Below are 26690 nucleotides of genomic sequence, written 5' to 3'. Positions count from 1 at the left end.
AAAAATGGAGAAACAGTAAAAGAAAAGATGGGAACCATTGAGAAGTCCCCCAAAACAGAGCAACTTCAGGGAAAGGAGAATCAGAGAAAAATGCAGCAGAAAGACAGTAGCAGATGAAGAATAGATTCTAAGTAATAGATGAAAGAAAATCTATAGAGAAAGGGGAAGCATAGACTTCTGGAAAGAGGATCCTGGGAACATCCAGAGAACTAAGAGTAGAAGAGCTGCTGACAAAAGGTTATGGGAACAGCAGAGAAACTGTTAACATAAAAGGAGAATCAATGAAGAGTTAATTAGGTAATGTTTGTGGAACAATAGAGAATAATGTAGAATGCTTGACCAACATGAAATTTTAGAAAAGACAAGCATGGAAATGGGAGGAGTGAAAGAAGCAAGTATGACGAATAGAACAACTGAGGAGAAAGGAGAAGCCAAGGATACCATAGCAGGGAAATGGGAAGTGATTGCTTCTATCACCCAAGAAGAATGACTGAAACTGCAGATATTGATAGACTGTGAAACAGGCAGATGTTTGCAAATGATGACTACAACTTTAAATTATATGACTGAAAGGGTACAGGGTTACAGTTTTTCAACAACTGTGGATGTTCTAAGCCATTGACAATTGGAAAACCTCTAAGTCTGGACTTTTCTCTTACCTCCACTGAATTTGGAGATTTTCTATGGATAAATCTGGGTAGGAATTTGGGCAAAATGCTGATAGGAAAATAATATGAATTTTGGAAGCCAACATGTCAGCCAAAAATATCTTACTAAATCTTGATTGAGTAAAATAATAAAAGGGAAGGAGAAAGGAGAGACATGTAGGAAAAAAGTTAAAACAATAAGGGAGGTAAAGAAGATCAAAAAAAGAAAAAACCCAGGTTTGACTAAAGAAAAAGATAAGGAAATAAAAGGAATGAGAAAAGGGGAGAGGATATGAGGGTGTAGGACATGGAAAGGAGGAGAGAGAAGGGACAGGAGAAGAGAAAAGGAGCAAAAGATAATAGGTCTATAGATTGAGTTAAAAGATATTATCTAGTTCAATCCATTTTATAAATATTTGAGACCCAGAGAAGTTATTTAGATGAACAGTAAAAGTATCAGACTCATGTTATTCCTTTTATTCCAAAGCTGCTCCTTTTTTTGATGAGACAGGGAAAAGAGGAAGAGTGAAGGAACATGCAGTGGAGAAAGACAAAAAAAAACCGACTGGAAAAAGAGAGATCCAGTAGAGAAAATTTTCTTCTCCCTGTTCAATTTAGTCTTTTCCTTTTTCCTCACTGTCCACTCTTAAAATTGGTGGAAATCAGGTAACACAAACTCTTAGCTGCTATGAGAAGGGGTCATAAATCTCCCCTGTCCCCTCCCCTCGAATTTCAGGGGAGGCCCTTCTTCAATTTCCAACTTCCTAAACTACCTTCCTCAAAGCAAGAGATGGGTTCTCAAAAAAGACTAAGAAGTTGGGGTTGTGGAGAAGAAAGGGACTTATAAAGAGATGCCCAAAAGGGAGTCTAATTCTCTGATCTTAGATCAAAAAGCTAAAGGGGTTAAGAAAAATGGTGATGGAAACCATGGATGGAGAGGCCTTTGGAGTTGGTTCAGAACCCAATTTGAATAGGAATAAAACTACAGTGTAGATTTCCTATGCTAGTGCCCGACCTCCCAGAACATTTAGGAAAGCTTGAAATGTGGGACAGCAGAAAATTGGGCTAAGACCACGGAGGGGACTTCAGCATGCCACAGAATGAAGCAGGACCTTATGGTGAGGTCATGAATGGAGACCTGTCATTCTGAGTGAAGGAAAAAATTGAATAGAAGGTGAGGAAACAATAGTCCACTTAAAAGAATATAAGCAAAGGAGCCCCAGGAAAAGGAGCTAAATTGGGTGTGAGTTTGGGAAATTGGAAGAGACAATTATTGAAACAACATATAGATCATTGAGCAAGAGAAGCCTAAAGACAAAAGGTGATAGAATAGAAATAGGAGATAAAAATTGGAAAAAAAAGAAAAGATAGAGAAGGAAGTCTTTAGGGCAAATAGTTAAGACTGTGTCTCTAGAATGATTTCAGTGAAGAGAGGGAATATTTATGAAGATGGGATAGAAGCATCTTTAAGGTTGGAAGGGTGGGAACTCAAGAATAAAAGCATTATTTTCTTTACCCTCATTATCTTCCTGCTCATTCCAAACTCACAAGAAGGGATATTGAGAAAGGGAAAGACCCTTGAAAAGAGAAAAGATTATATGAAAAAAACTTAAGAGCATCAAAGGAAAGCATAAACTCAGAGGCAAAAATCAAACCAAACAAAAAAATAATGGATATTTATGTACCTAAAGAAAATGAAGTGACCAAGGAAATGGGAACAATTCCAGCATTACTTGAAGATCAGAGAAGGGAACCTAAAATGTGAAATAAGAGGAAAGCAAATCTGTAAATGAGCAGCTGAATGATTATGAAAAGTGGAAAAGGACACTGCAGCAGAAATGGAAGACACTGAAAGATGTACCAGAGATTTGACAAAAGAAAGGGGTAGGAGAAGCTGGCCTAATCGACATATAAGGTTCTGACAGCAGCTACCTCCTTAAGTGTTGACATCATCTACTCCTTAAGGAGGAAGAAAAAACCTGAGATTAACTGAGGCATAGCAGAACTGTAAATCTTTTTTTCCCCACTGGATCTCCATATCTAAACTAGGGAAGTAAAATGACTTAAAAGCCTGACCCCACTACTGATTAGTCTGATAGTTTTTGAAATGCTCCATTTCAAATGCTCCTGGACTGATTTCGCAAGGTAGATGCTATTGTAAGGGGCTCATCATATTGGTGCTGAACTTAGCAATGATACCAGATTGGATTTAACCAATTTAGAACTTCTGGATTCAATAAATCCACCTTTATCAGCCTCCCTAGGAACAATATAATGTGCATTATCACGCCCAGTCAAGAGAGCAGCTTCTAAAGGATCAGTAGAGGAGACTCTTTTGGATAGGGAAAGAGAACATTTGAGTCATGAAAACAGAGGAGTAGTTTAAAAGCAAAATTGAAGAGATTGAAACTAGGAGATAAGAACAGATAGAGTTATGAATAATGAAGAGAGTGGCAGCTGAGAAGATTTGTAGCATGGATGTTGGAACTGTCTATAACAGAAATGACAGCTTTTCAGAAAAAAGCAGAGAGATCGTAGCTATGTGGATTTAAATTTCTGAGTAGAAAGGATGCTGAAGTGGGGACGTGCTGAAGTCATTAAAAGTGAGAAGTGGAGAGGAAAATGAAGATGCAAGCAGCTAGGGAGAACAGAGAAATATAACTAGAGAAAAAAAGTCCCTAAAGAACTGTCAACAATGGACAGGAAGAAAAAGGAGATACACAGTAGACTGGAATAAGTCATATAAACAGAGAAAGCAACAGGTTTATGGAAATATTGAGGGCCAGAAAAGACAAGGAGAGAAAATAAGAACCAAGTAAAAACATCCAAACTTCTGTAAATCACAGAGAAGATAAGAACAGCAGGTGGGAGCAGGGAGAGAGATTTTAAACACTGTGAGCAACAGCAAAAAGAACACAGACAAAGAACATATGAATGGGAGGGATATATGAAGGGTCATGAAAAAAATGTAAAATAAAGAAAGGAGAAATGAAGGTTTTTAAAGGAGCTAGGAAAAAGAAAAAACAGGTGAAAGAATGGAAATGGCATGGATACCCAGGGGTAGGAGAAGGTAAAGAATCATGATAAATAGAACTAAGCTGGAAAGAAAAGGATCACAAAGGACCCAGGAAAATGGGAGTTTCTGCAGGATTTTGAAAACAGAAAAGAAAAGGGAGACTGAAGCAAAGAACAAGATGGATTGGAGAATAGGAGGTTGGAGCAGGAAGATGAAAGCAGCTAAGGAGTTATGTAAAACAGAGAAGGTAATTTGAAAATGTTAACAAAGAAAAGGGAAAGCTCGGGAGGCTGGGTTAGTCAGATTGGAGCAGCCAAAGAACCAGAACTAGAGAACAAAGCTCTATTGAGCAGGAGCAGAGGCTGTGGAACTAGAAAATGAATAGTCAAAAAGCTGGATAAGAGAGAAGAAGAGCTAAGGAGGAGAAAGGAACAGGGAAGAAAAACACAGGTGACATAAGGGCATTGTGGGAGGGTTTAGAATCATAACTGAGAAAGTTATAAAAGTAGAGTGGACTGAATTAGGGTGAATTAGATAGTTGCAGGGATCTGAGGAATAGAACAGCTGAGGAGAAAGTCTAGACAAACATTTATTAAACAAATCTTATGTTCCAGGAACTCTGTAATGGGCTAAGGACAAAAAGAAAGTGAGAAGGAGGAGGAAAGAATTAGTGAAGACAACAAGAGAAGCAGGCTTTTGAAGAATCATTAATAACAGAGGAAAGAGCAGTTGAAGAAAAAGATCACCAAACCAGGATCATAAGGGCAGTTATGAAAAATAAAGCAGAGGACCTGAGTAAAATGGAGACTTAAAGGAGGCTGCAGAAAGAAAATGGCAGCAGAAATATAAACATCAAAAAACCAAGATAAGTTCCTGAGGACAATGGAGAAGTTGGGAGAAAGTGGAGCAAGGATATGGGAACAGCTGAGAAGATGTGAAAAGAAACCATTAAGGATGAAAATTAAATTGGGCTAAGAAAATCAGGAGAGGAGGTGAAAAGAATGGAGAAGCAAAGGAGAAAAGGAAAAGGAAGATGGGAACACTTGAGAAGTCCCCCAAAACAGAGCAACTGAGGATAAAGAAGCAGCAGAGAAAAAGGAGCAGAAAGATAGTAGCAGATGAAGAGACCTAAGTAGTGGATGAAAGAAAACCTATAGAACAAGGGGACTCCTGGAAACAGGATCTTGAGAACAGCCACAGAATCAAGAGTAGAAGAGATGCTGAGGAGAGATGATTGGAACAGCAGAGAAGTTATTAAATCAAAAGGAGAAGCAATGAAGAATTAATTAGGTAATGCTTTTGGAACAACAGAGATGTGTAGAGTGCTTGACCAACATGAAATTTTAGAAAAGACAAGCATGGAAATGGGAGAAGTGAAAGAAGCAAATATGGTGAAAGAACAGCTGAGGAGAAAGGAGAAGGCCAAGAATACCATAGCAGGGAATGGGGACTTGACTGGGAAGTGACTGCTTCTTTCACCCAAGGAGAATGGCTGTCCCTGAAGATATTGATATGACTGAAATAGAGGCAGCTGTTTTCAACTGATGACTACAACTTTCAGTGTTGTGACAGAGAGGGTAGAGGGATACAATTTTTCAACAGCTGTGGATGTTCTAAGCCATTGAAAATTGGAGGAGTCTCTAAGTCTGACCTTTTTATGACTTCCTCTGAGTTTGGAGATTTTCTGTGGATAAATCTGAGTAGGAATTGGGGCAAATTGCCAATAGGGAAATAATAGAAAGTTTGGAAGCCAAAATATCAGCCAAAAATATCTTGCTGACTAACTCTAGATTGACTAAAACAAAAGAGAAGGAAGGAGAAAGGAGAGAGATATTAAAAAATGAGTTAAAAATAAGAATAAGGGAAGTAAAGAAAACTCAAAAAAAGAAGAAAAAGTTGGAAGACAGAAAAAGATGATGAAATACAAAGAACAAGAGGAAGGGGAGAGGATAAGAGGGTATAGGGCATGGAAAGGAGGTGAGAAAAGTGACAGAAGAAGGGAAAACAGAAGAGGAAAAGATAATAGGATTATAGATTTAGAGATGAAAGATGCCATCTAGTTGAATCCATTCATTTTGTAGATAAGATATCTGATGCCCAGTGAAGATATTTCCATAAATAGTAGAAGTAGTAGACTCTTATGTTAAGTCTTTGACTCCAAGTCTGCTCCCTTTTTTGATCAGACAAAGAGCAAGAGTGGAGGAACATACTGTGGAGAAATGGACTGGGAAAGAAAGAGATCCAGTAGAGAAAATTTTCCTCTCATCAATTATTTCCTTTTTCCTCACTACCCATTTTCAAAATTTGAGGAAATCAGGAGACACAACCTTATAACTGCTATGACAAGGGGTCACAGGAAATCTCTCCTTTCCCTGAAAAAGCCAATCTTTTCCAGGTGCAAGGGAGGCCCTTCTTCAACTTCTCATTTTCACATTCCAATTGTCCTTCCTAGGCATCCAACTTAAAAAAAAAAACTACCTCCCAAGAGCAAGAAAGGGGTTGTCAAAAAAGGCTAATAATAGAAGTTGGGGTTGGGGAGAGGGTAGGGACTTTATAAAGTAATGACCAAAAGGAATCTCATTCTAATTTTGACTTTAGACTAAAAGGTTATAGGATTAACCTGGAAACATGGTGTTGGAAACACTGGCAAGAGGAGCCTTTAGAGATTGCTCAGGACCCAATTGGAATATAAACAAAACTATACAGTGTTGATTTTCTAAGCTAGTCCCTGACCTTCCAGTGCAGCTACGAAAGATTGAAATAGGGGACTGCACAGAATCAAGCTATAAACTTGGAGGGGATTCAACATGACAAAGAATGGGGCAAGACATCTCACAGTGAGGAGACAGTTATGAATGGAGACTTGTCATTTAATGAGAGTCAAGGAGAAAAATATGAATGAGCTGAGCAATAATTCATCAAAGAGGTAAAGCAAAGGAGCTTCAGGAAAAGGAGCTAAGTTTGGTGTGAATTTGGCAAATTGAAACATTAATTGAAATAAAGGTGTAGTTCTTTAAGCAGGAGAAACTTATTGAAATATTGAAAGAGGAAGAAAGACAAAAGGTGTTAGAATAGAAAAGAAAGAGGAAGGGTAAAGGAGAAAAGGAGGATAAATTTAGAGATACAAATGAGATAAGAAAGGTCAGAAAAAGAGGATAGGGAAAGGATGACAAAAGAATAAGATGCAGAAGGAAGTCTATAGAGGAAATAGGCAAACTATGGTATCTATGGAATGATTTCAGTGGAGGGAGGGAATCTTTAAGAAGGTGGGATACATCTTGAAGCAGGAAGGATGGGATCTCAAAGACAAAATTAAAAACATTGTGTTTTTATATCTTCATTCTTGCTCACTCAAAACTCAAGTCACACAAAAATGGGATATTGAGAAAGAGGCATCTTAAGAAAAAGCAAGGGAATAAATGAGAAAAACTGAAGAGCATTATATGAAAGCATGTATCTAGAGGCAAAGAAAAAAAAAGCAAAACGGAAATTGAAGTAGCTAAAGAAAATGAAGTGACCAAGGAAATGAGAGCAACATAGGCATGGCTTGAAGATTAGAGAAGGGAAAGTAAAATGTAAAATGAGGCAATCAAATGTGTAAATGAGCAATTGAATGATTAAGAAAAGTGGAGGAGAAGGGCACTGTTGGGGAAATGGAAACCACTGAAGAAGTATCATTGATTTGGCAACTTAAGGCAGGAGAAGCTGGCTTGATAGACTCATTTGAGGTTGTGACAGCAGCTAGCTCCTTAAGTGATGACAGCCTCAACTGAGGCACAGCTGAGGAACTGAATTTTTTTTTTTTTTTTTACTGGATCTCCATATCTAAACTATGTGGGAAGTAAAGTGACTCATAGACTTGACTCCACTGCTGATTGGTCTCAGGGCTTTTGAAATGATCCATTTCTTCCCTGGACTGATTTAATCAGGTAGACCCTATTCTAGGAGCTCATCAAATTAAATTAATGCTGAACTTAGTGTGAATACCTGATTGGACTTAGCCAACTTAGAACTTCTGGATTCAATGAATCTACATTCATCATTTCCATAAGAACAGTAAAATAGATGTGCACTATCACACCCTGTCAAGAGAGCAGCTTCTAAACAGTCAGTAGAGGAGACAAGTTTTGGATATTGGAAGAGAATATTTGAGCCATGAAAACAAAGAAGAATATTTTAAAAGCAAAATTGAAGAGATGTAACTAGGAGATAAAAACAGAGAATTATGAAAAATGAAGATAGAGCTGAGAAGACTGAAGTAGGGATGTCAGAACTGTCTATAACAGAAATGAAAGAGTGATCCAGAAAAAAGGAGAGAGACAGAGAGGGTAACTTTATGCATTTAAATTTCTGAGTAGAAAGAAACAAAGGATACTAAGTGGGGAAATGCTGAAGTCATGAAAAGTGGGAAGTGGAGAGGAGAATGAATGAAGATGCAAGCAGCTAGGGAGAACAGAGAAAAACATAACTGGGAAAAAAACCAAATCTCTAAAGAACTCTGAACAATAGAGAGGAAGGAAACGGAGATGCACTGGAGCCTGGAATAACTCATAATCAACAGAGAAAGGAGAAGATTTATGGAAATATCTAGGAAAAAATAGAAAGGACAAGGAGAGAAGATAAGAAAGAAGAGGGAGTAAGGAACATCCTAGCTACTGTAAACCACAGAAAAGAATAGCAGGTGAGAGCAGAGGAGGCTGGAGAGAAATTTTGAAGCCATGTGAGCAACAGCAAAAAAGGGAAAACAGCCAATGAAGATATGAATGGTGGGGGTGTTTGAAGGGTCATGAAAAATAAAAGTAATAAAGTAGGAGAAATGAAACTTTCTGAGGGGATAGGAAAAAGTAGGTAAAAGGAGGAAAATTGCATGGAAACCCAAAGGTAGGCAAAGTTTAAGAATCATGAATAACAAAACTGTGTTGGAAGTCAAAAGGGGAGATAGGAGCTTCAGCAGGTCTTTGAAAAACGAAGGAGGAGAGACTAAGGACAAATAAGAAAAGAGCTAAGGGGACAAAGACAAAAGCAGAATTTGAGAAGTATAGGAGGTTGGAGTAGGAAGGTGAAAGCGGCTAAGGAGCTGTGTACAAGAGAGGGCAATTTAGACATTTTGGAGAAAAACAAGAGGGGGGAGCCCAGGAGTCTGGTTTAGGGAGATGATAGCAGCCAAAGAACCAGAACAAGAAAACAAAGCTCCTCTTTGGTGGAGCAGAGGCTGTGGAAGTAGAAAATGAATACAGTCAAAGTTCTATGAACAGCAGAGAAGAGCTGAGAAGGAGGAAGGAGCAGTGAAGACAAAAGCAGGTGAGGTAGTATGGGGAATTTGGGGGGGGAGGAGAAGCATAACTGAGGAGGATGAAAAAGTAGAGTAGACTGAATTAGGCTGAATTGGAGAAAGCTGAGGAGAAAGTCCACAAAAGGAAACATAAAGTAATTCATGTTACAGGAACTGTTTTGTGGTCTAAGAACAAAAAAGAAAAGGAGAAAAAGAGCAAGAAAGAATAAAAGAGGAATTAGTGAAGACAGAGAAGGTAGCAGCTGGAGAATCAATAACAGAGGAAAGAGCAGTTAAAGAAAAAAATCACCAAAGCAGGATAATAAGGCTAGTGAAAGAGTTATGAAAAATTGAGGACCTGAGTAAAATGGAGACATAAAGGAGGCTGCAGGAAGGAAATGGCTGTAGTAATATAAGCATCAAAAACCCAAGAGGATAAAGGATAAAGGAGAAGTTGGGAGAAGGTGGAACAAGGACATGGGAACATCTGAGGAGCTGTGAAAAGATGTCATTGAGGAGGAAGAAGTGGTAAAGATTAAATTGGGCTAAGAATCCTTTGAAAATCAGGAGTGGAGCTGAGAAAAATGGAGGAACAAAGAAAAAAAGGCAGAGGAAGAAGGGAAACCTAGAGAAGTCCCCCAAAATAGAGCAACTAAGGAGTAAGAAGAAGCATAGAAAAATGCAGCAGAACGACAATAGCAGATGAAGACACCTAAGTAATGGATGAAAATAAATCTATAGAACAAGGGGAAGCCTAGACTCTTGGAAACAGGATCCTGGAAAAAGCCACAGAACCAAGAGATGCTAAGGAGAGGTGATGGTAACAGGAGAGAAGCTATTAAAGTAAAAGGAGAAGCAATGAACAGTTAGTTGGGTAATGTTTTTGGAACAATAGACATGTGTGTAATGTTTGACCAATATGAAATCTTGGAAAAGACAAGTGTGGGAATGGGAACAATGAAAGAATATTAAATAGAACTCCCCAGGGAGAAAGGAGAAGCCAAGAACAACAGAAAGGATAATGGGAATTGACTGGGAAGTGACTTCATTTTGCCCCCAAGGAGAATGCCTGTCCCTGAAGATATTGCTATGACTATGAAACACAGGCACATATTTACAAGTGATGATACAGGGTTACAGTCTTTCAACAGCTGTAGAGATTCTAAACCTCTTCCACTTGGACAGACCTCTAAGTCTGAACTTTTCTCTGACATCCACTGAGTTTAGAGATTTTCTGTGGATAAATCTGGGTAGGAATTAGGGCAAATTGCTGATAGGAAAATAATAAGAATTTTGGAAGCATAAAATGTTAGCCAAAAATATCTTGCTAACTCTTGATTGACTAAAATGAAAAGAAGGAACAAGGAAGGAGAGAGATGTAAGAGAAAGAATTACAAAAGTAGGAGTAAGGGTGTAAAAGAAGACCCAAAAAAGAACCAGAAAGGGTTTGAAGAAAGAAAAAGATAAGGAAATACAGTTGAATGAGAAAAGAGGATTAGATGGCATAGGGCATGGAAGGGGGGGAGAGACAGAACAAGGGAAAATGAGAGGAGAAAAAGATAATAGGATTATACATTTAGAGATGAAAGGTGCAACCAGTTTAATCTATTTTTTCAGATAAAACATCTGAGAGAAGATATTTCCCCAAATAGTAGTAGTAGTAGTAGTAGTAGTAGTAGTAGTAGTAGTAGTAGTAGTAGTAGTAGTAGTAGATGCACATTTTACTCTTTGGACTCCAAATCTGCTCCCCTTTTTGATTAGACTAGGACAATAGAGTGGAGGAATAAACTATTGAGAAATAGACAAAAATAGACTGGGAAAGAAAGAGATCCAGTAGAGAAAAATGTCCTCTCCCTGTTCAGTACAGTCTTTTCCTTTTCCTCACCATCCACTCTAAATTGGAGGCAATCCTTTATAGCTACTATGAGAAGGGGTCAGAAGAAATCTCTCCAGCCCCCTGCAAAAGCCAACATTTTTCCTGGTGCAGGGGAGGCCCTTCTTTTCAATTTCCCATTTTTCACATTCTAATTCTCTTTCCTCAACCTCCAACTTCCAAAACCTCTTCCCCAATGAAAGAAATGGTTTGTCAATAAAAGGCTTAAATATAAGAAGTTAGGGTTGGAGAGAAGGGGACTTTATAAAGAGATACCCAGAAGGGTGTCTCATTGTCTGATTAGTACATTAGGTCAAAAAATTAATAAAGTTAACTTGGAAAGATGGCGATGGAAATCATGGAGTGAGAGACTTTTAGAAATGGTTTGGAACCCAATCTAAATATTAAAACAACAGTGTAGATTTCCTAGGATAGTGCCTGATCTCCCAGTGCAATTAGGAAAGTTTGAAATGTGGAACAGTAGAGAATTGGGCTAGAATATGGAGGGGATTTCAGCATGACAAAGAATGAGACAGGTCATCCCAGAGGTAGGAGAAGGGTATGAATGGAGACTTGTCATTTAGAGTCAATGGAAAAAATGAATAGGAGATAAGGATATAATTGTTTTCACTTAGAGTAAAAGCAAAGGAGTCCCAGGAAAAGGATCTAAACTGGTTGTGAGTTTGGGGAATTAAATAAGACAATAACTGAAATAAGGGAATTGATCTTTAAGCAAGAGAAGCTAATTGAAATAGTGAGTGAGGAAGAAAGACATTGTGCTAGAAGACAAAGAAGAATGGTAAAGGGGAACAGGATTTAGGGATAGGGATCAGAAAAAAAAGGAGATAAGAAATGGAAAAGAGAAAAATATATAGAAGAGATAAAGAAGGAAGCCTCTAGATCAATAGGTAAGCTATGGTATCTATACAATGATTTCAGTGGATGGAGGGAATAGAATGAAGGTGGGATAGAAGAAGCATCCTGAGGACAGGAAGACTGGGATCTCAAAGACAAAGCTAGGAACAAAAGCATTTTGTTTTCTATACCCTCTGTATTATCTTCTTGCTCACTCCAAATCCAGGACTCACAAGAAGGAATAGTGAGAAAGACACCTGCAGAGAGAGCAGGGGAATATATGAGAAAAAATTAAGAGCATCACATGAAAGTACATGTCCAGAGGCAAAAAAACATAAAAAGCAGTAATAACTGAAGTTTGAAGTATGTAAAGAAGATGAAATGATCAAGGAAATGGGAGCAACTTAGGAATAGCATGAAGATCAGAGAAGGGAAAGAGCAATCTGAAGTAAGGGGAAAGCAAATATATAAACAAGCAGCTGAATGAGTAAGAAGAGAAGGGCACTACAGGAGAAATGGAAGCCTCTGAAGAGAGTAGTAGCAAAGATTTGACAAACTAGAGAGGCAGGAGAAGATGACTGAAATATTGAGAGAGGCAGAAAGTCAAAACGGGATAGAAGAGAGGAAGGGAAAGGTGGAAAACATAAATTCAGAGATAGGGATCAGATATAAAAATGGAGATAATTGGAAAAAAGACATATACAGAAGGAAGTCTTTAGGGTAAATAAGTGGAACTATAGAATGATTTCAGTGGAGGGAGGGAATAGAGTGAAGGTGGGAAAGATGCAGCTTGAGAGCAGGAAGAATGGAATCTCAAAGCAAAAAAAATACAAGTTTTGTGGTTTTTTGTTACCATCTTACTCAGTCCAAACTCAGGTCTCACAAGAAGTGATATTGAGAGGGAAAGATGCCTGAAGTGAGAATGGGAATATATGAGAAAAAAACCTCCCAAGAAAAAAGGCTGCTGAAGTAGCTTAAAAAATGAAGTGAACAAGGAAATGGGTGCAACTTAGGCATGGCTTGAAGATCAGAGGAGGGAAAGTAAGGTGTGAAATAAGAGAAAAGCAAATCTGTACATGAGCAGCTGAATGATTAAGAAAACTGGAGGACACTACAAGAGAAATGGAAGCTACTGAAGAAAGAAGTAGCAGAGAGTTGACAAACTAGAGAGGCAGAGAAACTGGCCCAAGGGACTCAACTGAAGTTCTGAAAGCAGCTATCCCTTAAGGAGGAAGAAAAAACTTGGGATTGACAGAGGCATTACTGAGGAACTGTGAAACTTTTTTTTTATGATCTACATATCTAAACTTGGTGGAAAGTAAAGTGACTCATAAGCATGACACCACTAACTGATTAATCTGCAAGTATTTGAAATGCTCCGTTTCTGCCCTGAGCTCATCAAATTTGTTCTGATCTAAGTGTGAATAACTGGACCTAGCCAACTTAGAACTTTGGTATTCAATGGATGCATCTTCATCATTTTCCCTAAGAACAGTAAAATAGATGTGCACTATCACACTCAGTCATGAGAGCAACTTCTAAACAATCACTAGAGTAGTCTTAAGTTTTGGCTATGGGAAGAGAACATTTGAACCATGAAAATAGAGTACTTTAAAAGCAAAATTGAAGAGATTGAAATTAGGAGATTAGCTCAAGAGTTATGAATAATGAAGAGAATGACAGCTGAGACTATTGTAGCAGGAATGTTGGAATTGTCTATAACAGAAATGAAAAAGTGATCCAGAAAAAAGAAGCAAAGAGAGGGTAACTTTGTGAATTTAAATTTCTGAGGAGAAAGAAGCAAAAGATACTTAAGTAGCCAGATGCTGAATTCATGAAAAGACAGAAGTGGAGAGAATGATTGAAAATGGGAGCATCAGGAATAACAGAAACTAGAGGAAAAAAATCTCAAGAGGTGTGAACAATAGGAAGGAAATGATGCACAGGAGACCGGAATAACTCATATAAACAACAGAGAAACAAGCAGGCTTATGGAAATATCTAGAACCAGAAAAAAAGGACAAGTGAAGATAAGAAAGAACAGGGAGCAGCTGTAAATTACAGAGATAAGAATAGCAGGTGAGAGCAGAGGAGTCTAGAGAGAGGTTTTGAAACTGTGAGCAACAGCAAAAACAGAACACAGCCAAAGAAGACATGAATGGTAGTGGTATATGAAGAGTTATGAAAATATGTAATAAAGGAGAAATGAAGGTTTTTGAGGAGCTAGGGAAAAAAAGAAAAAAAATAGGTGAAAGGATAGATATGGCATGGAAACCTAAAGGTAGAACAAAGTAAAGAATCATAATTAAAAGAACTGAGCTTGAAAGAAATGGATCATACAGGATCCAGGAAAATGGGAGTTTCTGCAGGCCTTTGAAATAGGAGGCAATTTGGAAATCTTAATAAGGGGAGATGGGAGCAGCCAAAAAACCAGAAGAGAACAAATCTCCACTGAGGAGGAGCAGAGGCTGTGGAACTAGAGAATGAATACAGTCAAAAAACTGTGAACAGAGAAGATATGCTGAGGAGGAGAAAAAAGCATCGATTACAATAGGTGAAGTAGAATGCAGAATGTATGGTGGGAATGAGAATCATAAGCGAAGTTGAAAAAGTAGAGTAGACTGAATTAGGGTGACTTAGACAGTTGAAAGAATCTGAGAAGAACTGAGGAGAAAGTCTTCAAAAACAACCATTTATTAAACAACTTTTATCTTCCAGGGACTCTGCTATTGCCTAAGGACAAAAAAGAAAGGGAGAAAGAGGAAGAAAAGGAATTAGTGAAGACAACCAGAGAAGGAGGCAATTGAAGAATCATTAATAACAAAGGAGGAAAGAGAGGCTGAAGAAAAAGATCACCAAAGCAGGATGATAAGGGCAGCCAAAGAGTTATGAAAAATAAATTAGACCACCTGAGTAAAATGGAGACCTAAAGGAGACTACAGGAAGGAAATAGCAGCAGTAATAGAAACTTCAAAAATAGAAGCTGCTGAGGAAAAGAAGTTGGGAGAAGGTGGAACAAGGATATGGGAATAACTGAGGAGTTGTGAAAAGAGGTCATTGAGGAAGCAGTAAAGATTAAATTGGGCTAAGAATCCTTTGAAAATCAGGAGAGGAGCTGAGAAAAAAGGAGAAACAAAGGAGAAAGGGAAAAGGAAGAAGGGAGCCCTTGAGAACTCCCCCCAACATAGAGCAACTGAGGAGAAAGAAGCAGCAGAGAAAAATGGAGCAGAAAGACAGTAACAGGTGAAGAGACCCAAATAATGGACAGGAAAAAAGTCTATAGAGCAAAGGGAAACATGTACATCTCCTGGAAACATGTACCTGGGAATAGCCATAGGACCAAGAGCAGAAGAGCTACTGTGGAGAGGTGATGGAAACAGCAGAGAAGCTATTAACTTAAAAGGAGAAGTAGTGAACAGGTAATGCTTTTGGAACAACAGAGATTGTAGAATGCTTGATCAACATGAAATTTTAGAAGAAATAAGCATGGAAATGGGCACAGTGAAAAAATGAATAGAGCAGCTGAGGAGAAAGGAGAAGCTAAGTATAACATATGGGGAATGGGGAATGGGGAATGACTGGGACTTGACTGCTGCTTTCATCCAAGGAGAATGGCTGCACCTGCAGATACTGGTATGACTGTGAAACAGCGGCAGGTGTTTACAATTGATGGCTGCCACTTCCAGTGATGTGACAGAGATGGCATAGGGTTGCAGTATTTCAACAGCTGTAGATATTCTAAGCTAATAACACTTGGATGAGCCTCTAAGTCTGAATTTTATTTTGACATCCACCGAGTTCAGATTTTCTGTGGATAAATCTTGGTAGGAATTTGGGCAAAGGACTAGAAAAATAATAGGAATTTTGGAAGCATAAAATGTCTCCTCAAAATATCTTGTTGATTGAATTTTGATTGACTATAAGAAAAAGATGGAAGGTGGAAGGAGAAAGATGTAAGAAAAAAAGAATTGCCAAAGTTAGAATGAGGGTGTTAGGGGTGGCTAGGTGGTGCAGTGGGATAGAGCACTGGCCACCTCAGTGACTTAATAATTGCCTAGCTGTGTGGCCTTGGGCAAGCCACTTAACCCCATTGCCTTGCAAAAACTAAAAAAAAAGAATGAGGGTGTTGAGATCTAAAAAAGAGGGAAAAAATTTTTTTGAACAAAGAAAAAGAAAAGGAAATACAAAGAATGAGAAAAGAGGAGGAGGGGAGGAAAAGGTGTAGGGCATGGAAAGGGGGGGGGAAAGGATAAAAAAGGAGAACAGAAGGGAAGAGCAAAAGATACTAGGATTAGAGATTTAGAGGTTGAAGATGCCATCTAGTTTAATCTATTCATTTTATAACTAAAACAACTGAGGTCCAAAGAAGATATTTCCCCAAGTAGTAGTAGTAGTAGTAGTAGTAGTAGTAGTAGTAGTAGTAGTAGTAGTAGTAGTAGTAGCAGCAGCAGCAGCAGACTCAAATGTTAATCCATTGACTCCAAATCTGCCCCCTCTTTTTTGCTGAGAACAGGAAAAAAGCAAGAATGTAGGAACACACAATGGAGAAATAGGCAAAAAGAGACTAGGAAAGAGATCCAGTAGAGAAAATTTGCCTCTCCTTGTTCAAAAGCTTTTCCTTTTCCTCACCATCTACTCTCTCAATTGGAGACAACTGCCAACATTTTTCCTGGTGCAGGGGAGGCCCTTTTCAATTTTCCATTTTCACAATCAAGTTCTCTTTTCCTCAGCATCCAACTTCTAAAACCTCTTCCCTCAAAGCAATAACTGCGTTGTCAAAAAAGGCTAATAGAAATTGGGGTTGTGGAGAAGAAAGGGATCTTATAAAGAGATGCCTAAAAGGGAGTTTCATTCTCTGATTCTTGCATTATACCAAAAAGTTAAAGGGGTTAACTTAGAAAGATTGTTATGGAAACCATGGAGTGAGAGACCTTTGGAGATGATTCAGAACCTAATTTGAATATTAATCTGTTCAGTGTAGATTTCTTAAGATAGTGCCTGATCTCCCGATACATCTAGGAAATCTTGAAATGTGGGACAGCAGAGAATCAGGCCAAGAACATGGAGGGGACTTGAGCATGACAAAGAATAAGACAGGCCATCTCAGAGTGAGAAGAAAAAGGTATGAATGGAGGCTTGTCTTTTAGAGTCAAGAAAAAATAATGAATATGAGATAAGGAAATAATTGTTTCCGCTTAAAAGAGTAAAAGCAACAGAGCCCCAGGGTGTGAGTTTGGGGAATTAGATGAGACAATTACTGAATTAAGGGTATTGATCTTTAAGCAGGAGAAGCTAATTGAGATATTGTGAGAGGAAGAAAGACAAATGATGCTAGACCAGAAGAAAAAGAGGAAGGGTAAAGTAGAAAACGCCATCAACAGGGAAAGGGTTCAGAGGCAGAAATAAGGAGATAAATGGAAAAAGGAAAAAAATATAAAGGGATACATAAGATAGTCTCTAGGTCAATGGCAGGAAGGATGGGATCTCAAAGACAAAGCAAGAAACAACATTTTGTTGTCTATACCCTCCTTCTTAACTTCTTGTTCACTTCAAAAAAAGAGAGAGAAAAAGACACCTGAGAACAGGAGAATATATGAGAAAAAAGTATCACATGAAAGTATATATCCAGAAGCAAAAAAAAAAAAAAAAAGAAATAATGGAATTTGAGGTATGTAAAGAAAATGAAGTCACCAAGGAAATGGGAGCAACTTAGGCATGACTTGAAAATCAGAGAAGGAAAAGATGAAATAAGAGGAAAGCAAATCTGTAAATGAGCAGCTGAATGATTAAGAAAGGTGGAAGAAATTTTAAGAATGTAGTATTAAAAATTTGACAAAGTAGAGAGGGTGGAGAAGATGATTAAAACAAAGTCAAAGGTAATAGAAGAGAAAGATGAAGGGTAAAAGCAAAAAATTCAAGAGAGGGATCAGATATACATATACACAGAAGGACGTCTTTAGGGTAAATAAGGTAGGGGATCTATAGAATGATTTCAATGGAGGGAGGGAATAGAATGAAGATGGGATAGAAGCATCCTGAGGGCAGGAAGGATGCGATCTCAAAGACATCTTGCTCACTCCAAACTCAGGTCTCACAAGAAGTGATAATTGAGAAAGAGAAAGATTACTGAAATCCTGAAGGGAGCAGTGGAATATATGAGAAAAACTGAAGAGCATCATATGAAAGCATATGTCCAGAGGCAAAAACCAAATCAAACAAAAAAAAATGGATGTTGATGTAGCTAAAGAAAATGAAGTGAACACGGAAATGTGAGAAACTTATGAACAGCTGAGCCTATGGTATCATGAATGTTGTAACTGTATAATAGAAGTGAAAAAGCAATTCAGGAAAGAAAAGCAGAGGAGTGGTAGTTTTGTGGATTTAAATTTCTGAGAAGAAGCAAAGGATACTGAAGTGGGGAGATGCTGAAGTCATGAAAAGAGAAGTGGGGAGGAGAATGATTGAAGATGGGAGCAGCTAGGGATAACAGAAACAGAAAATCAGAGAAAAACATCTTTAAAGAGCTGTTTAGAAGGAAGGGCAGATGCACAAGAGACTGGAATAAGTCATATAAACAAAATGGAAAGCAGGTTTATGGAAATATCTAGAGCCAGAAAAATAAGGACAAGGAAAGAAGATAAGAACAGGGACTATGGAACATCCAAACAGCTGTAAATCAGAAGAATAGCAGGTGAGCAGAGGGGGTTGGAGAGATTTTGAAAGTGTGAGCAACAGCAAAAATGGAACACAAGGTCATGAAAATATTAATAAAAAAGGGAGAAATGAAGGTTTTTTGAGGGGCTAGGAAAAAGAAAAAAAGGTGAAAGGTGAAAGGAAAGAGCATGGAAACTCAGAGATAGGAGAAGGTAAAGAATAATGATTAAAAGAACTGAGCTAGAAAAAAAGATCATAAACGACCCAGGAAAATGGGAGCTTCTGTAGGCCTTTGAAAACAGAGAAAGGAGAGAATAAGGATAAAAGAGAGATTGAAGCAAAGAACCGGGGTGGGGGCAAACAACTGGAGAAGCATAGGAAGTTGGAGCAGAAAGATGAAAGCAGTTAAAGAACTAGTACAATAGAGAAGGCAATTTAGACATCTTGGAGAAACCCAAGAGGAGGGAGAAAATCAGGAGCCTAGATTAGGCAGATGGAAGCAACAAGGAATCAGTACAAGAGAACAAAGCTCCACTAAGGAACAGAGGCTTTGGAACTAGAAAATGAATAAGGCGAAAGCAATGTGAACAACAGAGAAAACAAGCTAGGAGAAGAAAAGAGCAGTGAAGATAAAAGCAGGTGAAGTAGTATGGGGAATGTGGTGGGGAGGAATGAGAATCATAGCCGAGGAAGTTGAAAAATTGAGTAGACCGAATTAGAATGAATTAGATAGTTGAAATGGTCTAAGAAATAGAACAGCTGAGGGAAAAGTCCAGAAGAACAACCATTTATTAAGCAGCTCTTATGATCCAGGAATTGTGCTATGGGATAAGGACAAAAAGAAAGAAAGAAAAAGTGGAAGAAGAAAGTGGAATTAGTGAAGAAAATCAGAAGAGGAGGCAACTGAAGAATAACAGAGGAGAGAGTAGCTGAAGAAAAAGATCACCAAAGCAAGATGATAAGGGCAGCCAAAGAGATGAAAAATAAGAGGACCTGAATAAAATGGAGACCTAAAGGAAAGAAATAGCAGCAGTAATAGAAACATCAAAACCCCAAGATAGGCATCTGAGAAAAAAAAAAGTTGGAAGAAGGTGGAGCAAGCACATGGGAATAGCTGAGGAGTTGTGAAGAGGCCATTGAGGAGGAAGAAGTGGCAAAGATTACATTGGGCTAAGGAATACTTTGAAAATTAGTAGAGGAGCTGAGAAAAATGGAGAAACAAAGGAGAAAAGGAAAAGGAAGAAGGGAGCCCTGGAGAACCCCTCCAAAATAGAGCAACTGAGGAGAAAGAGAAAAATGGAGCAGAATGACAGTAGCAGGTGAAGAGATCTAAATAATGGATGAAAGAAAATCTATAGGGAAAGAGGAAGCATAGACTCCTAGAAATAGGATCCTGGGAGCAGCCATAGAACCAAGAGTAGAAGAGCTGCTGAGGAGAGGTGATAGGAACAGCAGAGAAACTATTAACAGAAAAGGAAAAGCATTGAGTTAATTAGGTAATGCTTTTGGAATAGCATAGATGTACAGAATGCTTGATCAACATGAAATTTTAGAAAAGACAATCATGGAAATGGGCAAAGTGAAAGAATGATGAACAGAGCAGCTGAGGAAAAAGGAGAAGCCAAGAATAACATAGCAGGGAAATGAGCAGTGACTGGGAAGTGAGTGCTTCTTTCACCCAAGATAATGACTGTCCCTGAAGATATTTCCATGACTGTGCAACAGAGGCAGATGTCTTCAATCTTTTAGTGATGTGACAGAGAGGGGTTTAGAGTTAGTCTTTCAACATCTGTGGATGTACTAAGCCACTGACACTTGGGTGAGTCTCCGTCAGAACTTTTGTCATACCTCCACTGAGTTTGGAGATTTGCTGTAGATAAATCTGGTTAGGAATTTAGGCAAATTGCTGATAAGAAAATAATAGGGCATTTTGGAAGCATAAAATGCTAGCAAAAAAATATCTTGCTAACTAAATCTTTACTAACATAAAAAGAGGAAAGAGGGAAAGAGATATAAGAAAAAAATTGAAAACAGTAGATTAAGGGAGGAAACCCCCCCCCCAAAAAAAAGAATAATAAAAAAAAAACAAGTGTAAAAAAGAAAAAGAAAAGGAAATAGAAAGAATGAGAAAAGAAGGGGAGAGGATTAGATGGAATAGGGCATGGAAAGCAGGGGGGCAGCTAGGTGGTGCAGTGGATAGAGCACTGGCCCTGGAGTCAGGAGTACCTGGGTTCAAATCCAGTCTCAGACACTTAATAATTATCTAGCTGTGTGGCCTTGGACAAGTCACTTAACCCCATTGCCTTGCAAAAACTAAAAAAGAAGGTGGGGGGGAAGGGATAGGAGAAGGGAAAATAGAATAGCAAAAGATAATAGGATTATAGATTTAGAGATGAAAGATGCTATCTAGTTTAATCCATTTTACAAATAAAATATCTGTGGCCCAGAGAAGATATTTCCATAAATAGCAGACTCTCATGTTAATCTTTGACTCCAAATCTGCTCCCCTTTTTGATGAGACAAGGAAAAGAGCAAGAGTGGAGGAACACATTGTGGAGAAATAGACAAAAAAAGACTGGGTAAGAAAGAGATCAGTAGAGAAAATTTTCCTCTCCCCTCCCTGTCTTTTCCTTTTCCTCACCATCCTCTCATCCTCTTTTCCTTACTCACTGATCTGGAAGATATCAGGAGACACAACCTTATAGCTGCTATGAGAAGGGGTCACAAGAAATCTCTCCTGCCCTCCCCCCAATAGCCAACCTTTCACCTTTTTCAATGGAGGCCCTTCTTCAATTTCCCATTTTCACATTCCAATTGTCTTAGTAGACATCCAACTTCTAAAACTATCTACCTCAAAGCAAGAATTAGGTTGTCAAAAAAAGCTAATAATAGAAGTTGGGGTTGAGGAGGAGAAAGGGATTTCATAAAGAGATGACCAAAAAGTATCTCCTTCCTGATTCTGACATTAGAACAAACTTAAGAGGTTAGCTTGGAAAGGTAGTGATGGAAATCATGGAGGGTGAGACCTTTGGAGATGGTTCAGGACCCAATCTGAATATAAACAAAACTCTACAGAGTAGATTTTCTAAGCTAGTGCCTGACCTCCCAGTGCAGCTAGCAAAGTGTGAAATGGAGCCAGCACAGAATCAGGCTAAAAAACTTGGAGAGAACTTCAACATATGAGGCAGGACATCTCATAGAAGGTCATGGAGACTTGTCATTTAGAGTAAAGGAGAAAATTGTGAATAGATGATGAGGAAATAATTCTTTCCACTTAAAAGAGGTAAGCCGAGAAGACTGTAGCATGGATGTTGGAACTGCAACAGAAATGAAAAAGCAATATAGAGAAAAGAGATGGTAGCTGTGTGGATTTAAATTTCTGAGGATATAGAAGCAAAAGATACATACTGAAGTGGAGAGATGTTGAAGTCGTGAAGAAGTGGAGAGGAAAATAGGAGCAGCTAGGGATAACAAACAGAAAATTAGAAAAAAATATCTCTAAAGAGCTGTAAATAATAGTAAGGAAAAGGAGATACACAGGAACTTGGAATTACTATTAACAACAAAGGAGCAAAGTTATGGAAATAATGTAGAGCCACAAAAAAATTTGAAAAAGTAGGGAGAGAAGATAAAGGAACAGGGAGTAGGGAGCATCTAAGTAGCTGTAAAACAGAGCAGATAAGAATAGCAGATGAGAGCAGAGGAGGCTGGAGAGAAATTTTGAAACAATGTGAGCAACAGCAAAAAGAGAAAATAGCCAAAGAAGATATGAATGGCAAGGGTATATGAAGGGTACTGAACAATATAAGTCATAAAGGAAAAATGAAATTTTCTGAGGAACTTGGAAAAAGAAAAAAAACAGGTGAACACATGGAAGGAAATAGTATGGAAACCCAGAGGTAGGAGAAGGTAAAGAATAATGATTAAAAAAATTACAAGGAAAAAGATAACACAAGACCCAGGGGGCTGGGAGCTTTTGCAGGCCTTTGAAAACACAAGAGAGACTAAGGACAAATGGGTAAATGAAGCAAAGAGCTGGGGGGAAAAGACAATTGGAGAAGCTTAGGAGGTTAGAGCAGGAAGATGAAAGCAGCTAAGGAGCTATGTACGAGAGAAGGAAATTTAGAAATCTTGGCAAAAAAAAAGAAGAGGGAGAATCTCAGGAAACTGGATGAGGGATATAGGAACAGCCAAAGAACCAGAACAAGAAAACAAATCTCCACTGAGGAACAGCAGAGCCTGTGGAAGTAGAAAATGAATACAGTCAAAGTGCTGTGAACAACAAAGAAGAGCTGAGGAAGAGGAAGAAGTGAAGACAAAAGCAGGTGAAGTAGTATGGGGAATGTGGTGGGGAGGAAGAGGAGCATCTGAGGGGGGAGGAAAAAATAGAGCAGACTAAAATAGGGTGAATTTGACAGTTGAAGGGGTCTGAGAAATAGAACACCTGAGGAGAAAGTCTAGAAAAGCACACATCCAGACAGCCAGAAACTCTTCTATGACAAAAAGAAAAAAGGAAAAAAGAGGAATTAATGAAGACAACCAGAGAAGGTAGCAATTGAAGAATCATCAATAACACAGGAAAGGGAGGAAAAAACAGCTGAACAAAAAGATCACCAAAATAGGATGATAAAGCTAGCCAAAGAGTTATGAAAAATAGAGGACCTGAGTAAAATGGAGACCTCAAAGGAGGATGCAGGAAGGAAACGGCAGCAGAAAATGAAACATCAAAAAAACCAAGAGAAGCTGCTGAGGACAAAGGAGAAGTTGAGAGGAGGTGAATCAAGGACATGGGAGCAGTTGAGGAGTTAGGAAGAAAATGCCATTGAGGAAAAAGTGGTTAAGCTAAGAGTCTTTGAAAATCAGGAGAGGAGCTGAAAAAAATGGAGGAAACAAAGGAGAAAAGGAAAAGGAAGAAGGGAACCCCTTAAGAAGTCCCCTAAAACAGAAAAACAGAGGAGAAAAAAGTGGTGGATAAAAATGGAACAGAAAGACATTAGCAGATGAAGAGACTAAGTAATGTATGAAAGAAAATCTACAGAACAAGGGGAAACATAGACTCTTGGAAACAGGAAACTGGAAACAAACATAGAGCCAAGAGTGGAAGAATTTCTGAGAAGAAGTGATGGAAGCAACAGAGCAGCTATTAAAGTAAAAGTAGAAACATTGAAGAATTAATTAGGTAATGTTTATGGAACAATAGAGATGTGCAGAATGCTTGACCAACATGAAAATTTAGAAAACACCAGGATTGAAATGGGAGCAGTGAAGGACTAAGTATGCTGAATAGAACAGCTGAGAAGAAAGGAGGAGCCAAGAATAATATAGCAGGGAAATGGGAAGTGACTGGGAAGTTATTGCTTTTTTCACCCAAGGAGAATGACTGTCCCTGTAGATATTGATATAACTGTGAAATAGAGGCAAATGTTTGACCTCCACTGAATCCTCTCAGTCTGAACTTTTTTCTGAACTCCATGTGAATCTGGAGATTTTCTGTGGATAAATCTGTATAGGAATTTGGGCAAATTGCTGGTAGGAAAATAATAGGAATTTGGGGAGCACAAAATATCAGCGAAAAATATCTTCCTGACTAAATCTTGATTGACTAGAATAAAAATAGGGAAGGAGGAAGGAGAGAGATATAAAAAAATGAGTTAAAAAAGTAAGATTGGAGGAAAAAATGACCCCCCCCAAGAAGAAAAACATAACTTGAAGAAAGAAAAAAGATAAATACAAAGAGAAAGGGGAAAAGATAAGAGTGTGTAGAACATGGAAAGTCTGGTGAAAAAGGAGCAGGGGAAGGGAAAGCAATAGAAGAGCAAAAGATAATAGGATTAGAGATTTAGAGATGAAATATGCCATCTAGTTTAATCTACTTTATAGATAAAACATCTGAGGCCCAAAGAAGATATTTTCACAAGTAGTAGTAGTAGCAGTAGTAGAAGTAGTAATAGTAGTAGCAGACTCATATATTAATCTTTTGACTCTAAATCTGCTTCCTTTTTTGATGAGACAAGGCAAAGAGCAATAATGGAGGAACATACTATGGAGAAATAGACAAAGAGAAACTGGGAAACAGAGATTCAGTAGAGAAAACATTCTTCTCCCTGTTCAATATAAATCTTCCTTTTCTTTACCATCCACCCTCTAAATTGGAGGAAATCCCTTATAGCTATTATGAGAAGGGATCAGAAGAAATCTCTTCTGCCTCCCTGAAAAAGCCAAATTATTTTCTTGGTGCAGGGGAGACCCTTCTTTTCCATTTCCCATTTTCCCAATTCTGACTGCCTTTCCTAGTCATCCAACTTCCACAACCTCTTCCCCCAAGGAAGAAAAGGGTTGACAATAAAAGGTTACTAATAGAAGATAGGGTTGTGACTTTATAAAGAGATGCCCAAAAGGGAGTCACATTCTCTGATTCTTACAATAGACCAAAAAGTTAAAGGGGTTTACTTAGAAAAATGGTCATGGAAACCATGGTGTGAAAGGCCTTTGGAGATGGTTCAGAATTCAATCTGAATATTATTAAGCCTGTACAGTGTAGTTTTCTGGAGATAGTGCCTGATCTTCCAGTGCAATTAGGAAAGCTTGAAATGAGGGACAATGGAGAATCAGGCTAAGAACATGGAGGGGACTTCAGCATGACAATGAGACAGTCCATCCCAGAGGGAGGAGAGGGGTATGAATAGAGACATCATCTAGAGTCAAGGAAAAAATTGAATAGGAGATGAGGAAATCTTTCCACTTAAAAGAATAAAAGCATAGGAGGCCCAAGAAAGGAAGGAACTAAATTGGGTTTGAGTTTGGTGAATTGTATGAGAATAACTGAAATGAGGGTATAGATCTTTGAGCAGGAAAAATTGACTGAAATACTGAGAAAAAGAGACAAAAGAGAAAGAGGAAGGGCAAAGGAGAAAAAAGATAGGGATAGGAATCAGATAGAAATACAGAGATAAGAAATGGGAAAAGAAAAGACAAATATATACAGAAGAGATAAAGAAGGAAGTCTTTTTTTTGCAAGGCAAATGGAGTTAAGTGACTTGCCCAAGGCCACACAGCTAGGGTTGGATTTGAACTCAGGTACTTCTGACTCCAGGGCCAGTGCTCTATCCACTGTGCCACCTAGCCACCCCTAGAAGGAAGTCTTAAAGGGGAAATAGGTAAGGTATGGGATTTAGAGAATGATTTCAGTGGAGGGAAGGAATCTCTCTGAAGGTGGGATAAAAGCATCTTAAAAGGCTGGAAGTATGCAAATTCAAAGCAAGGAATTATGTTTTCTAAATCCTCATTGCTCACTCCAAACTCAGATCTCACAAGAAGATACATTGAAAATGGAAAAGACACCTGAAAAGAGAGCTGGGGAATACATTAGAAAAACTGAATAGCATCACATTAAATGTCCAGAGGCAAAAAATTAAAAAAAAATAAACAATAACTGAAGTTGATTAGCATAAAGAAAATGAAGTGACCAAGGAAATGGGAGCATATGACATGTTACTTGATGATCAGAGAATGGAAAGTAAGATATAAAATAAGAGGAAAGCAAATCTGCAAATGAGCAGCTGAATGATTAAGAAAAGAGAAGGACACTGCAGGAGAAATGGAAGCTTCTGAAGTACCAGAGATTTGACAAACTAGACAGGCAGGAGAAGTTGGCCTGAGGGACTCATTGGAGAGCAGCTATCTCCTTAAGTGCTGACAGCAGCTACCCCTTAAGGGGGAAGGAAAAAACCTGGGATCAACTGAGGCCTAGCTGAGGTACTATGAATTTTTTTTTGGTTTGGAACTCCCTATCTAAACTAGGTGTAAAGTGACTTATAAGCCTGATTCCACTACTGATTAGTCTGGGAGATTTTGGAAGGTTCCATTTCTGCCCTGGACTGATTTACAGAGACAGTATTCCAGGGGGCTCCTCATATTGGTGCTAAAATTAGTGTGAGTATCTGATTGGACTTAGCCAACTTAAAACTTCTGGATTCAATGGATCCATTTTCCTCAGCCTCCCTAGGAACAGTATAATAGATGTGCACTATTTGAGTCATGAATTGAAAACTATACATAAAAACAGCTAAAAAAGTTATGAATGACAGAAAAGAGTGACAGCAGAGAAGTCTGCAGCATGGATGATGAAACTAAGAGAAAAAGCTATGTAGAAAACAGAGATGTTAGATGCATAGATCTAAATTTCTGAGGATAAAGAAACAAAGGAATGAGGAGATGCTAAAATCATGAAAAAAGAGAAGAGAGGAGAATGATTGAAGATAGGATCAACTAGGGAGAACTGAAAACCAGAAAACTAGATAAACAGTAAAGAGCTGTGATTAATAGGACAAAAAAAAGGACATGCACAGGAGACAGGAATAATTTGCATAAACA

General features: G+C 38.3%; 1 protein-coding gene across 2 annotated transcripts in view; it reads left to right on the top strand.

Moving 5' to 3' along the window:
• Nucleotides 1-6158, top strand: part of SPDYE4 (speedy/RINGO cell cycle regulator family member E4) — a 38472-nt gene extending 32314 nt beyond the window's left edge. For both annotated transcript variants that reach the window (XM_074212359.1, XM_074212358.1), the window contains one exon: nt 4278-6158. The gene's annotated coding sequence lies outside the window, so the exon portion shown is untranslated. The remainder of the gene's footprint in view (nt 1-4277) is intronic.
• Nucleotides 6159-26690: the final 20532 nt, after the last annotated feature.

Source organism: Macrotis lagotis, chromosome 1 (assembly GCF_037893015.1).
Source record: "Macrotis lagotis isolate mMagLag1 chromosome 1, bilby.v1.9.chrom.fasta, whole genome shotgun sequence".
In the NCBI taxonomy this organism is placed as follows: domain Eukaryota; kingdom Metazoa; phylum Chordata; class Mammalia; order Peramelemorphia; family Peramelidae; genus Macrotis; species Macrotis lagotis.
Note: the sequence above shows the minus strand (reverse complement) of the source record. Positions and strands in the feature narration are given on the sequence as shown.